The 15,361-nt window shown below is 33.1% G+C and overlaps 1 non-coding gene across 1 annotated transcript; it reads left to right on the top strand.

Annotated features, from left to right (window-relative positions):
- The first annotated feature begins 12,669 nt into the window (after nucleotides 1-12,669).
- Nucleotides 12,670-12,776, top strand: LOC120084280 (small nucleolar RNA R71). Its single transcript, XR_005483645.1, has one exon. It is a non-coding gene; the product is annotated as a small nucleolar RNA R71 (small nucleolar RNA).
- The last annotated feature ends 2,585 nt before the right edge of the window (nucleotides 12,777-15,361 follow it).

Raw genomic sequence — 15,361 nt, 5'->3', positions numbered from 1 at the left:
AAATTGATACAATTATTAATTTAAAATTTAAATTAATACAACTTCAAAGTTTAGAGTATAAAGTGATATTTGCCAAAATATTTAATTAATTTATTTTTACAATAAAAAATTATTAAATTAATGCAATTTACTTATTTACTTAAATTATTAATTAATTAGCTAACAATATCTTAAATATATTTAATTAGTAAACTAGGATTATTTAAATTTAGTTAGTACAATAATTCATTTTTCAATAATAATAAGTGATTACTTATATTTTTTTTTAAATCAAACAATTATTTATTGAGATTGATTTTAATTTGATCATTCGTTAATGAACATATGATCATTATTGATTATTATAATCAGTTAGTTATTTATTGTAATTAATTTTTATTACTTCATTCATTATTAACATATCATATTTATAAAGAAAATAATATTCTTTATTAATATTCTTTATTAGCATATCCTATTTGAATCTCATTTTTTCACTTTTTATATAATATATTGTTTATTAAAATATATTTTCTTATATTATTTAATTAAAATTAAAATTACTAATGTTAAACTTAATTAATTAAAAATGATTAAGTATTAGACTATAATTAATATGACATTCATTAAATATATTAATTGTTTAATATTAATGACAAATTACTCAATTTTCAAATCTTTATAATTAAAATTATTATTGATTCTTAATTAATTCATTTTTATCAATATATTGAATGACATTTATTGTTTAGTTAATCAATCTATTAAATTTATATAAGATTGTCATGCTTAATTTTATATATTAAATATAAACATAATTTTTGTTTATCAAATTTTGATAGCATTCTCCATGCACAACAAAACATAGTCATCTTTGATTCGCATGTATCCTATTCCCAAACATCTATAAAATCTTAAGGGCTTCTTACAGATTTGGCCAATTAAGTTTTCAAAATTAGGCCCACAGCCAAGACTTATTATTTTTGTAAAAATGACAAAAAAAGAAAAAAAAACTAAACCCACTAAATGTCAAAAAAGTACGGATACACCTGATACATTTGATATGCCTGATAGACACTTGATATACACTTGATACACCACTAATATACACTTGATACTCTTGATACACTTGAACTACAAGTATACACCTGATACAGTTGATACACTGTTGATACACATTTGATAGATTATTAATAAACACTTAATATACTTGATGTACCATTGATATACGATTGAAAATGACTAGTTATTTTACGTGTTGTAAATTGAAGGACATTTATGTAAATAAAGACTTGAGGCAATTTTGTAATTAAATAGATATTCTTTAATTAAGGTTATTTATGTTGGAAATCGGAGGGCTGCCACACAAAGAGGAGAGAGAGAAAATCACATAGAAACTTACTAGCAACGGGCAATCGACAATCGACGAGTGACATGGATAGCGATCAACGGTATGTCGAAGGCGGGCAACTCCATAAATCGTTTGAAAAGTAGAAAAGTTGAGTATGAACATTTGAGAAGTTCAAATTTGGACATTCCCAATCCATGAGCACCGACCAAACTTTGTAAATCATAAAGAAAACACGTGATATTGTTTAGAATGCCATTTGTTTGTTACCGGATTTTAATTTAGTGGGGCATATTAAATCTTTTTTCATAAGGCACATATTAAATCTTAATTAATTGCTCTAAGTTCAATTTTTTGGAGTTTAGAAGAGACAATACTTTTTTTTGGTTGAAAAATTGTTTAGAAGATTTTTTTTTTTAAAATTTTAAATATTATCTATTTCTTAAATTAAAAGATAACTACTTAGGGTAGTTTAACTTGTTTGGAGGATAATAATTTTGGCCAGAAAAAAATCTGCATTTTTTAGTGTTTCATAAAATAGTTGTTCCAACATAAGTTCATAATAATGAAATATTTAAAATGCGTTTTATTACTAAAGTTGAAGAGTTCAAAATATTGAAAGATTTAAAATGCATTTTATTGTTCTATTTTTGGAAAAGTTGAAAAGTTGAAAATTTTGACATATTTATAATATTTGAAAAGTTGAGATATGTTTGGAACTCTCTGAACTCAAATTGACATCCAATATAATTTTCTAAATCTTCACCTAAACGATCCCTTAAGAAAAATCGAGGTAGTTTTAGCTTGTGGCCAAAAAATAGACAGGGATTGAGTTTCAAAGGTTAGGTACCAAGTAGAGCAAATTTGTCTATTGAAGGTTAGGTTAGTGATAGTAGTGAAAACATGATAAAGAATTCTTGATTTTCTAGCTTGCTTGTATCCACTTGTCTTAGGTTGTGATTGGATTGATTAAAGAAAAAAATATTTTTCAAAAAAATCATTTTTATTTGTATTTTTTTTGATAAAAAACCATTTTAAATAAATTTTAAGAGTATTTTAAAAACTATTTTGAGTGATTGTCAAAACAATTCATTTTTTTTTTCTAAATGACTTATTTTCAAAATTAAAGATTTGAAAAGTTAATCCAAACACATTCGAGTACTATTAGAATGATTATTTTATCAATTTAGAAGTACATTAATGTTAATGGGTTCTATGTTTAGAAACATATTGACGTGACACAATATAATTTTTTTTGCATACTTCCATAATATTAGAAAATTTCCCGTGCAAATATTTTCTATTTGGCTCCTCCAACACACCCAGTAATAACAAATGACACTTTTGACTCGTTTGGTTCATGAGAAGAAGAAATGAGAATGGGAAATGATATTCTATCACAATGTTTGATACAAGTTTTTAACCTTGGGAATGAGAATATATTATTTTAAGGCGTTTTATATTCTCATCTATTGAGATTTTTTATAACCACCAAAATAGATGAGTTTTCTCAATTTCCAATGGTTTTGTTTTCTCTCTCTTACCTTTTATATTTTCATTTTATTTGTTTTTTTATAGTGGTTAATATATTTAATTTTTCTAAATATGTTTAAATTAAATAATTGACATATACAACTAATTTTATTAATAATAATGCTAATATAATAACTTATTTTATTATTATGAATTAATATGAAAAACCATAATATTTTTAAAAATATATGAATAACCATAATTTATTTGTTTAAATCCTTTTTTATTGGCAATATATATTAACATCATAAATTATTTATTAAAATTACTAATCACTCTTTAAAAAAATATTAATTAATTAACTAATAATAAAATAAGCTAATTTTTTTTAATTAAACAATCTTGTACACTTGTACTTCTAGTTTTAATTTATAATCATAGTTATTTTTTAAAAAATTTAAAGCATCTTTTGACGATTTAAAACAAATTAGTTTATATCAACTTCTTTTGTATATATATATATATATATATATATATATATATATATAAAATTTATAATTGACATTAAACAATTAGTTAATTAACTTTTCAATTAAAAAAACTATAAAAAAAATAAATATTTAAATTAATTACAAATATTTTTTTAATAAAAATTGATAATATAAATGTGCAATATAAAAATTTTAATTAATAATAAATATATTAAATTAGAGGGTGAGTGGATATATTTAGTTAAATTTTAATGGCTTAAAATTGATTTGATAATTTAATTTAATAAAAATAAATTAACAAACGAAATTAATTTTTATTAATTTTATATTTTACAATTGTATAAAAAAATATAGTTCATTCCCATCCATGCATGATTAGTCTCCTTCAAACTGTCATCAATTTTCATGACAACAGATAGAGTCGTGATTGTAAGTTTTATTCTCATAGCAGTATTGTTTTTCTATTTTATGCAATACTTACAATGTTCCTTTCTTATTATAACATAACTTCTTTCGCCGACCAACTCAACTGTATAGTTAGTGCAAATAGCCAGAATGTCGGCTACCATATGGATGGAAAAAAGACGACAATGCTATCAAATATGTCACGGGGAACATTCATGAGCCACCATTGACACTATTTACATGTGGTATGCGAGAGAGAAAAAGGTGTATGGATCAATGTACCGGTGGTGCAGTGCTGCAATTGCATGGAACCACAAAATCTCGTAGTAATCAGACTCTTTAGCTACACGTCCTTGCATACAATTCAATAAGACATCTAAGTGTTTGTCAATGACTTTGTATATGTAGCGATCTATCAGCTTAATAAATGTCTTCTTGAGCTCACCTCCTCCTCCAGCATTTTACCCTCTGCATAGTCTGACAAGGTCGTAGAATGACTCATAACTTCGCTGCTAAAGAAACCAACTTTGCATTATATCTTATATATAATCCAATTTTTTTGTAATAGACAACACTGTAACATCCTGCAAAAGGACATTCAGACTATCAGTTAGTCATACATTTGACCACATTGAAATGCTCTGGGCCATCGTGGAAAGCCAACTTCCTTTTAAGTATTAGACAACTCCTCTAAACAGGTGAATCTTTGTCCAGTGTGCTTGAAAGGTTGACTCATGACATGCTTAGAGAGTAGAACGTACAAGGGAATGTCAGCATCATTCTTGAAATTCTTTACCAAGTTCATTGATTGGAGGTGAATGCAAAAGTAGTAGAATGCATACGGAAAAACCCTACGATTGCCTTCTCAATGCTCAATTTTCTATTCGATCCAACGACAGGTTCTATAACGACCCCGATGGCCTGCTTTAACTCTCTTAAAGAATCATGTCTATGCATCATCCGTCTCCTCATCCACAATAACAAACACAACTAGCTATATTTGGTTGTTCTCTTCTAGTGCATTCACACTTAACATCATATCCTTAAACTTTCTCTGCTAGCGTGTCCCGTCAACAACCAACACATGCCTAATATACTTGAAGTATTTATCGTCATCAAGTTTAAAATCATACACGGTCCTGGGGTTCACTATATTCATGGCTTCACCATAGGCAAGTATTTACCATCCTCATGTTTGCATCTAACCATTATTAAGGCCTCTTCTCTTGACTGCCATGCTTTTTTATAACTGATGCTCATGTTGTACTCATCATGCATGTCTTGGATGATGTCTTTTGACCTATACGTTCAACTAACTTTTGTGAACTAGAACTTCATTAAACGTCCTATTACTTTGCTCCTTGTCTGGCTGTGGTCATGGTCTATCAATTGTTGAGAGCAGGTATTGACGTTTATGTATTTGAAAATCTTAAACAGAGTAGAATCTTTAAGCTTCCTAGCCCTAATCCTCCATTCATATATATCATGTTTACATTTAACTATTAGCAGGGACTTGGTGGATTATTCAACTCTGTATTCAAAATGCTAATGTATGGTCAAATGCTTGTGCAAGCTCTGCTTTTGAAAGGTATGTTTGTCCAAGGTCAATATCGTTACTACAAGAAGGTTGGCCCGAGATCATCATTGGTGACTCAATCCAAGGACTTTTAAGTTGTGCAAAACTAGTGTCAACTATCGATGCTCCCCCATCGCATTGCAGTATTTCTCCTCATATTCATCAACTTCCTCTCCCACCTCCTCATCATCTGAGTTGTCCAATTCATTTAATTGTTCATTTTCCTCCTTTTCTCATTCGTAGCCTTCATCATCATCGTCATTTTTTGAAGGCTTGTCGGACCAACAACAAACAAAATTTAACCATTCTTATGAACTGGTAGCAAGTAGGAATAGGCTATCTCCATTGGAAATCAAGGACAAACTTAGACGAATTAGTGAATTCAGGTTATCGGGGAGGGTCTTGGTAATTGAGTGAACTTGCAAATTTAAACAAATTAAAGTGCAAGGAATTTAAAGAGAACAAGTTTGCCTTGTGAAAATCGATTTGACAAAATCAACCCGAGGATAGGCATGGATTAGTTTGTTTCTTATAAGGAACAAAATATCTGAGCTATTATTTGTGAACACTCGACCAACACCAATTAAACTCTAGATGATTCTAGCTAATGATTGATGAAATTCATTAATCAGACTAAACTGTGTTAATTACTTTGGAAAATAGATTCCTTAGGAATCACCGTGATTTGCATTAAGTACATTGAAAAATAGCCGTGACGAATGAAAAACTAGTTAGCCTAAGTCTAACATCCAATTTACTATTGATTTTCATTGGTTCAAGAATATCAAACTATGAGATCTAATCTGCAAGTGGATATCCTCTACCCGATGGTGCCACAAAGTTCATTCAATGTAAGACATAAACTTGACAAACAAGATTAATAAACCAAAAGATATCAATTCTTTCAATATCAATCTATGTAAATTTAATAAAAAAATCAATAGAGTTCACAACAATATGTCATAAACAAGTTCAATCTTCAAAGAAGATAAACAAAATCCTACCCCCAAATTGAGTAGTTACCTTAGCTGCTCATATTCATGAGTAAATCTCCAATACAATGTAAAGAAATATAAGGAAATAAATTGAGAAGAGTGAAAGAGGGCAGAAGAACCCTGTGGAGGCTAGAGAAGTATGGAATTTGGGATGTTTTTCACCTAAAAAATTGTGCCATATATATAGAATTTGGCCGAGCGTAGTGGTGCTCTTCTCATAGCGCTAACCTCGAGTGCCACTGCCCTTACCTATGCGCTCCCCTCGTTGCAAACGCGTGCGAGGGGCTGATCTTTCGTCAAAGTTCGAAGCATCGCATTGCTCCCTTCAGTGCAATGGCACTCTATGAAATCGGGTCATTCTACCTTTGAGTGCTGAGCAGGTGCTGGGCGAGCGCAATGACGCTTTGCTGAACACTAACTACTAACCTTGAATGCTGAGTAGGGCGCCAAGCACAGAGCCGTTGCATTCCTCAGGGCATTTTTGTAATTCCTTGCCTCTTCTTTTGGTTGATGCTTTTGAAGCTTCGTTTGGACGCGTTTTAGCCTCAATTCAACTCCAATGGTTTAGTTTTCCTTTTAGATGCTCAAGACCTACAAAAACCAATAAATAAACCAATAAAATCAAGGAACGAGCATAAATTAGACAAAAAAAGATAGATCTGGAGAGTTATCAAAACACCCAAAACTTAATCCGATCGTCCCTGAGCAAGGCAAAAAATGAATCAATCATACAATGTAGAGTTCGCATAGTTACATGGCTCGTGACTCGGGTTTTAACAGTTTCCTATACATGATTGCAATCAATTAGGAAATCCAAAAACAGTCAATCAATTGAGTTAAATTTAAACATGTGTATCCAATTCATTCATGCAAGAGTAAGAGCAAAGCTTTGTATTTTGACCCTAAGTGTGCCAAAAAACATTTTATAAAGATTTCAAACTTTTTTTCCCTACTTTAGCTCGGTTATCGACCTTCAAGACACCTAAACTTATCAAAAGGGTAATACATCAACTAGGGTGCTTAACACACACACACTAGAAAGTAAATGGTATCCATTTTGCTTAAGGGGCTAGCTTTCACATATCCACCATAGGGACTCGTACCCACTCTTTTCTCGTGAGCATCCTAATTGATCACAGTGGAGGTAGCTCTTTTCACCCCTACCTGCACGCACACCACACTTTTTTTTTATTATTATTTTTGTATTTATTTTTCATCATCATTTTTTTCACTTTTATTCACCTTGTTTTTTTTCCTCTCGCATAGGCATGACACTCTTTTCATTCTCCTAGTCTCGCATTACACTAAATCAATAAGGGCTACTTTCCAACTGAAGGTGGGCCTTTCTGGGTGACAACAAAAATATGAGCAGTATAACCCAATTCTAAGCAATGAATGATTGAAATGACTCAACAAAGCACTTAAATTTACATAAGGGAAAAGGAGAAAAAATTTTAAATGAAGCTCAAAATAATAGATGTTTTCTTCATTCCAAAAATCATGCAAGCAACTTAAGAGAGGTGTATCTGTTGGGTTTTATGTCCTAAAACTCGTGGTTTATAAACATTAAACTTATTCTGAAAATTCAAATAAGTTGTTATTGAATATGTGAATTGCTTATTTCGTTTTAGAAATAAATCCAATAAACTAAAAGATCCATGATTATTACATGAGTACTTGAACATTATGTGGAGACATAAAATGGACCAGGTTTGAGTAAATAGTCAAAATGGTCTATAGTATATGAATAAGGTTGGATGCCTTATTCTAGTAATACTATTGGATACGACCCACTTTGTAGTTGTTACAAAGAGTTGTAGAGTGCTACAAACGAAGTAATCCTAATTCTTACATGTGATGACATGAGGAGTGGGGGCGTCCTGTGTAATGAGTTTGCACAAGATCGGATCACGAAATAAGTCACTCTTACTTTATAACGATGTTTACTGTTTAAGACTGACTATTTCACAACGATGACCTACGTAACTTAACCTGAATCATGAGCTTACTATAAACTCCTGTTTATTCGGAATTATCCTTAGATTTGCATAGGTGAGGGTTGACTCAACAACATCGACTCAATAAGCCTCCCATTTTAGGGGTAAGACCGGGTAGATAGCTGGGGACATAGGGTACAAGATAGAATTCACTCTTACTCACTTTCAAGGATAGTAGAGAGATTTTTCCCTTAAGTACTGACTCCAGGTCTTGAACAAGGGGCTCACCCTCTCATTGGCCCGAGAGGGACTCAGTTTGATGATCGGATCACAAACCAATTGTTTATTAGAGGATCAGTGGGGCTTAAGGAACAAGAGGTCATCTCGAGGGTAAAACAACCTTTTGACCCAGCCGTTATTACGAACAATTGTGAAGGGTTAACTTAATCATGGTTATATCGAGTGGACACAATATATCTACAGTGAGGGGAGTGCAACTACGGGTTTTAGTAGAGTGACCCAATAGTTAACGAATGAGGGTTAATTCAGTGTAAAGAGTTTAGCCAATTAATCTCGGATCGTTGGAGCCCATGATCTGTAGGTTCATTAGCTCCTCTACTAGCTCACAAACGGATTAGTCTTAGAATAGCGTGATAAGTTGATTTGAAACGTTCAAATTAGAATTAAAGAAAATTGGTAATTATATGTGATATAATTACACGTTTAGTTTTGGAGTTAAACGAAATTGGAGAATCGATTAATATTTAAATATGATTTAAATATTAAAATCGTGAATAGGGATTCGTAGTAGTGGAGTTGATGATTAATTAATTTAATATTTGATATTAGATTAATTAGAATTAATTAAATTATTAATTAATTAATTATATTAGAAAATTAATTTTGAATTAATTTTTGTAAAGTTAATATAATTTCAGTTCTAATTATAAAAGAAAAATTGAAAATTGAATTTTATCTTTGAAATTAGTTTCATAATTTAAAATTTGATGAAAATGAAAAAAATCCAAAAGGTTGAATTTTTCCACTAAAAGCCCAACTAGCTCACTCATAATCTACTTCGTTTCTCTATCAAAATTCTAAGCATGTGCTAGAATCCATGCAACATTCCTTCTTGCATGATGATCATGCAATAATACTGAAGAGTCCGAGTAGAATTCTTCATGCAATTGTTACTGAAACTCTGAAATTCTGTGTGTTGAAGAAGAGTTCTTCAAGCTGCTGAAAACCAGTACCATTTCCTCCAAATTTCCTTTAATTCAAGCTTATTTTGAGACCCACAACTCAATCTAAGGCACCTAGAGGATAGTAGGAAAGACCTTGGGTAGTTCACGAGCTGAATTCAAGGAGATTGTAGTTGAGAATCGTGATTCAAGATGTTCTTCAAAGGTATGTCATGAAACCCTCTTTTAATCTCATGAGTATGCTTAATTTAAATCCAAAATTAATGAATTAGAATGCTTAATGATCCTATTTTACTTCTGTTGCCTGCTTCCTGAATCCAATAGCATCATCAACCTTCATAGAAAAGACGCAAGCAACAAAGAATACACAAAGCAATTAGAGCAATTCCACACAAAACTCGAGCTCAGATGCTCAAACGTTTACTAGACCAGACCATCAATTTAGACATAATCATCAACAGAACCGAAAAAATAAAGTACATGTATGTAAAACTCAACCACCCCCAACTTTTGAATCATGCATTGCCCTAATGTATAAGGCTAAATAAAAGCACATGGACAAAGGAAAGGGAGGGAAACAGAGAACTTCCTTGAATTTGGGTGTGTGCAGAGGTTGAGCATGCCACACAACTTGAAATGCATGAGTTTAACTGCTAGAAAAATTAAATAAATCTCTCAATCACTTGGGACATAAAAGAAAAACAAACAAAACTAGAAATGAAAGAAAGCAGTAAATTTAAATGTCTGACTGCCTCCACGAAGCGCAAATGTTTAACGGCGGTTGCTTGATGACAGGAAAACGCGACTCAAGTGTATGAGGGAATTTCCAAACCCATAATTGAGAAATATGGGTTAGTCACCCTTTCATTAAAGATCTTCAAACGGTCCCTGTTTACCTTGAATATTTTCCTATTTCCAAACTATTGATTTCTACTACACCATGAGAAAGACATTAGTAATCTCAAAGGGACCTAACCAACTAGAACGTAACTTACCAATCATAAGCTTGAGGTGAGAATAGAGGAGGACTTTTTGACCAACTTGAAAATCCTTCTTAACAAGCGCACAATGATGGAGGAGCTTTGTTTTCTCCCTGTAAATCTAGGCACTCCCATAGGCCTCCAGTCTAAGCTCCTACAACTCTTGCAGCTGTAACTTTCCAGTTTTATCCAACACCGTGTTGCACTTTTTAACCACCCATTAAGCCTTGTGCTCAATTTCAATAGGAAGATGACATGCCATGCCATAGACTAGTCTAAAAGGAGTGGTCCCAATAAGTGTCTTGAAAGTCGTTCTATATGCCCATAAGGCATCATTTAAGCACAAACTTCAATCTTTACTGTTGGGATGTATGCCCTCAAACATCGTAGTTATATGTCATTTGAATCAATGTTGATTAGTTTTATATGCAATAATCCATTAAACAAAGATTCAAGATTATCTGATGTGACTTAAACATGTATGTAGAGCACACAAGTGGATCATGTTTAAGTGATAATCTAAATGGTTTGTAGTATGTGCATAAGGTTGGGTGTCTTATTCGGGTAACACTATTGATGCGACCAACTTTGTAGTTGGTACAATTGTTGTAAAGTGCCACAAATGATCTGATCCTAATTATTCATGTGGACATGTGAATGGAGGTATCTCATACAAAGAGTTTGTATAAGACTGAACCATGAAATGCATAGTATATCTTTATAACGTCGTTGCTAGAAGAGACTTATATTTCACTAGGATAACTATAGGTGACTTGACCTGAATCCTGAGTGAGTTTTGAACTCATGCTTATGAGGGCGGTCATTTGATTTGTATGGGTGAGAGTGACCAGATTCGCCGACTCAATAACCCTACCATTTTGAGATTCGTCTATTTGAGGAGCTGGGAATACAGCTACACAAGAAAGAATACACTCATTTCCTATTGTTAGGGTAAGTAGATAAATTGGTCCATTAAAAGCTAATTCTGGGGCTTGAACAATGAGGCACTTCACCCTCTTCTGACCCGAGAGGGGTTTAGTTATTGTTGAACTATGACTAATTGTTCATTAGACAGATTAGTGCTACTTAAAGAGTTAGATGTAACTACATGGGTAAAACGATAATTTGATCCAACTATACTTAAGAGAAATCTGTGAAGGGTCAACGCTCTATTGATTGGTTATATCCAATGGACATAAAAATATATCTATAGTGCGAAGAGTGCAACTATCAGTCTTTAATGGAGCGACCAATAGTTAATGAAGGTTGATTAAGTTAATTAAAGAGTTTAATGAATTAATCAAGTATCATTGGAGCTTCAATCTCTAGGTCCATAAGGTCCACTTGTTAGCTCAATAAAGACTAATGAGAATCAAATTAATTTTGGTTTATTTTGAATTGGTCAAATTAATTAAAGGGAATTGATTGTACAAGATACAATTAAAGAACGTATGTTGATACATTATAAAGTATAATGTATGTTGATACATTATATAGTTTTATGAGAAATAAATATTTGAATATGATTCAAATATCATTTATATGAATATGATTCATATAAAAACTATTTTTCAAAATTAATATGAATATGATTCATATTAAATTTATATAGTTTTATGAGAGAAATAAATATTTGAATATGATTCAAATATTAATTATATGAATATGATTCATATAGAAACTATATGTTAAAATTAATACGAATATGATTCATATTAATACTATAGGTTATGTGAGAGAAAATAAACTATAGGTTATATTATATGTGATATAATAAACTATAGGTTATACATTATATGGGATGTATATATGGTGTAATTATATTAATTAGTTAATATAATTAAATTAAAATTGATTTTGAATTCAAAATCTATAACTCCTAAGAGTTATTAATTTAAATGGATGGTTTAACTCCCTCACTATTGTTTCTCTCATGGGGAGTGAAAAGAGGAGAGAGTTACCTATTGCAGAAGGGTTTTGTACAAAAATCTCTACCTCTTCATCTTCCTCCTTTACTTTGTGAAAAACTTTTCTCTCAAGAACACTCTCAATCCCTTTTACTAAAAGGATGTGATGACCCCATTGTTTGCGTCATTTTCTTTGATTCTTAATCTCTGATCGCTTTCCCTCCAATCCTCATGATTTTTGGAAATGCGATCACGTATACTCTTAGCCTCCTCATATGTTTTGTCAAGAAGACCACCAGCGGCTGCTACATTGGCAGCGGTCTGCGAAGAGGAATTCAATCCTTGGTAGAAAATTTCTATTTGCAGGCAGTCTGGTAAGCCATTATGTGGACAGTCTCTTACCAGCCGCTTAAACCTCGCCCAAGCATCGCTGAGCGATTCATCATCTTCTTGTTCAAAGTTTGTTATTAATTTCCTTCTCTTAGCGTTCTCAGTTGGTGTGAAATACTTCTTCATAAACTTTTCCACCACCTGTTCCCACAAAGTTCTCTCCCCCGGTTCGAGAGAATATGCCCATTTTCTTGCCTGATCACACAAAGAAAAGAGAAACAGAGTTAGTCGAACTTCCTTGGTTGAGATATTCGGGAACACAAAAGTGTTGCAGATTTTTATGAAGCTCCGGAGGTGGGCGTGCGGGTCTTCGCCACGCCTTCCTTCAAACTGCCCAGCAGCCTGGATCATCTACAACATTACCGCTTCATTTCAAATCTTGACCCATCTAACGCCGGCCTCATGATTCTTGGAGAGAAATCGTAGAGGTTAGGTGACGCATAGTCTCGAATGGGTCTATTGCGGTCATTCGCCAGAAGAATGGGGTTGACCATCATATTGTTCGCATTCATGGCCCTTTCTGCCGGTTGTTCCGCCATTCTTGGTGTTCCTTCTTGTTGTTGTTGGCAGCCTCTTAATCTTCGTCTAAATGTCCTCTCAATCTCTGGGTCATAATTCGCCAGAGATTGAGAGTCTGGAAAGAAATAAAAAAAATACCGTTAGCACTTTATTTTATCGAAGTCCCCGGCAACAACGCCAAAAACTTGATGCTTGTATTTATGAAGTGATGTTATACATTGATGGAATTTCATTGTGCACTCAAGTTTTCCCAGCGAAATCCAAGTATAAATTCCTCTGAGTTTCCTAGTAAGTCCAGGGTCGAACACAAGGATTTATGAAAACAGTTTGAGTTGGTAAATTTTATGAAGAACTTTATGGTAACCGGATAAATAAATAAAGTGGTAGGTTTGTTGTTTGCGTTGATGAAAAAGAAATAAACAAATGCGGTGGAGTTGAGAAAAGACAGTTGCGTTGATAGATGCAATGAATATGCGGTGAACGGGTTGAGAAGATCTTTAGCTAGCGTTACTTGGGAATGCGTCAGACTATGCGATCATGTTACAACCATGCACAGCAAGTCATTTTCCAATGTAAATGCGATGCTCCTAAATCTAGGACGGAATGCAAAATATCCAAAGAGCTCATCCCTAAGTCTCTACTTTTGTCCTATGCGATGATGCAAAATGCATAAAAGTAAGGTGACCGCATATAATCATATCCTACCTCTAAGATGCATGCGATGTATTGATAATAAATAGTGTTCATTCTTAAGCGCCTATCTCTTGTTTATGCATTCTAATCTGGCTCTTCTGAGTCTAGATTATAACCTGACCTTCCTAAGTCTAGATCCTGTCCTTAGACTACCCTCCCGAGTATCTCTAATGGATGAATGAAGCATGCATAAACAAGATAATCGCAAAGAATGAAGATTCCCTAGTTGTGCTAGCTAAATGCTTCTCAACCCATTCAGCTGATTTAGCTACTCATGCGTGAATAACAGAGAGTGAACAAATATAGAGAAGGGAATTCCATTTTTATAGATGAGTTGAGTACAAAATGACAATGGAAAGTAAAGGTAGAGAGCCTGGTAGCAATTCCTTACTAACCGAGATTTTTTACACTGGAATCTCTATTATGATCTAAAAATGTTCCCACTTCCACAGGCGTCGGCTCTCTCTCTATCCTTGAAGCTTCCGATGCTCTCCCAAGCTTATGAGAACGATCTGCTGACACAACTTCTTCCCTCGCGTCCGCCTTAAAATGAAAGAAAACTAAAGACGTGCGAACTGTAGTATGAAATTTCTAACTGCTAAAATCGTGACTGATCAACCCCTTCTCTGAAGAATGCCCTAGGTATTTATAGAGCATCCATGGTGAAAGGCGGCTTCTCTCTCCTGGTTATATAGATGGGACAGCTTTAATTCCTGATTGATGCGCCGAATAATTATCACCGATAAAGCTGAATGTACTTTATGACCGTTATCGACTATCAAATTAATTTGGATTCGACTGTCATCAGCTTTATGTCCCAACTCTCTTAATTGGCCTTTCACCCAAATGCGCCCACCTTGTTGCACTGACCAAGTTGCGGTGATCCTTCTTGGGCAAATGTTTGTGAGCATGATCAACGCAAAGCCTTGCGGTGAAGTTGTGCTCGACCAATGAATTCCTATGATCGCAATCTTTGCATTGCGTTAACGCATATTCTGCACAAAAATACAAAAATTAACTGTTCTAATGCACTGAACGCATGCGACCGTAATATAATGAAAACGATGCTTAATGGACGTAAGTTAACATATTTCATCAACGCAATCTAACATTGTTTAAGAACTTAGCACTATAATAACGTGCATTTCTGCCCGTTATCAGCATGCAATAAATGGTTAGGTTTATTAAAATGTTTAATAAACAAGAATCATATATTATTGAATTGTCCAATATAAGAGTTATATTAGGTCAATTGTCTATAAAAGACCTTTGCATGAGGCTCATGCTTGGCCTCAAGGCTCCCTGGGAGCATCCCCTTTCAGATGGTATTTGCATGGGTCAGTATCAAGGTGTATGGAGAAAGTATTTATAGTAAGTGGGAGAAGGATGTGTGTCAACATGTCCTATTATCTCCTTCATTGGTTTGCATTGTGAGAACTTTTTGCATGGCCTCAAGGCACCCTAGA

Source organism: Benincasa hispida, chromosome 8, assembly GCF_027475165.1.
Source record: "Benincasa hispida cultivar pf3 chromosome 8, pf3_genome.v1.1, whole genome shotgun sequence".
NCBI lineage: Eukaryota > Viridiplantae > Streptophyta > Magnoliopsida > Cucurbitales > Cucurbitaceae > Benincasa > Benincasa hispida.
Note: the sequence above shows the minus strand (reverse complement) of the source record. Positions and strands in the feature narration are given on the sequence as shown.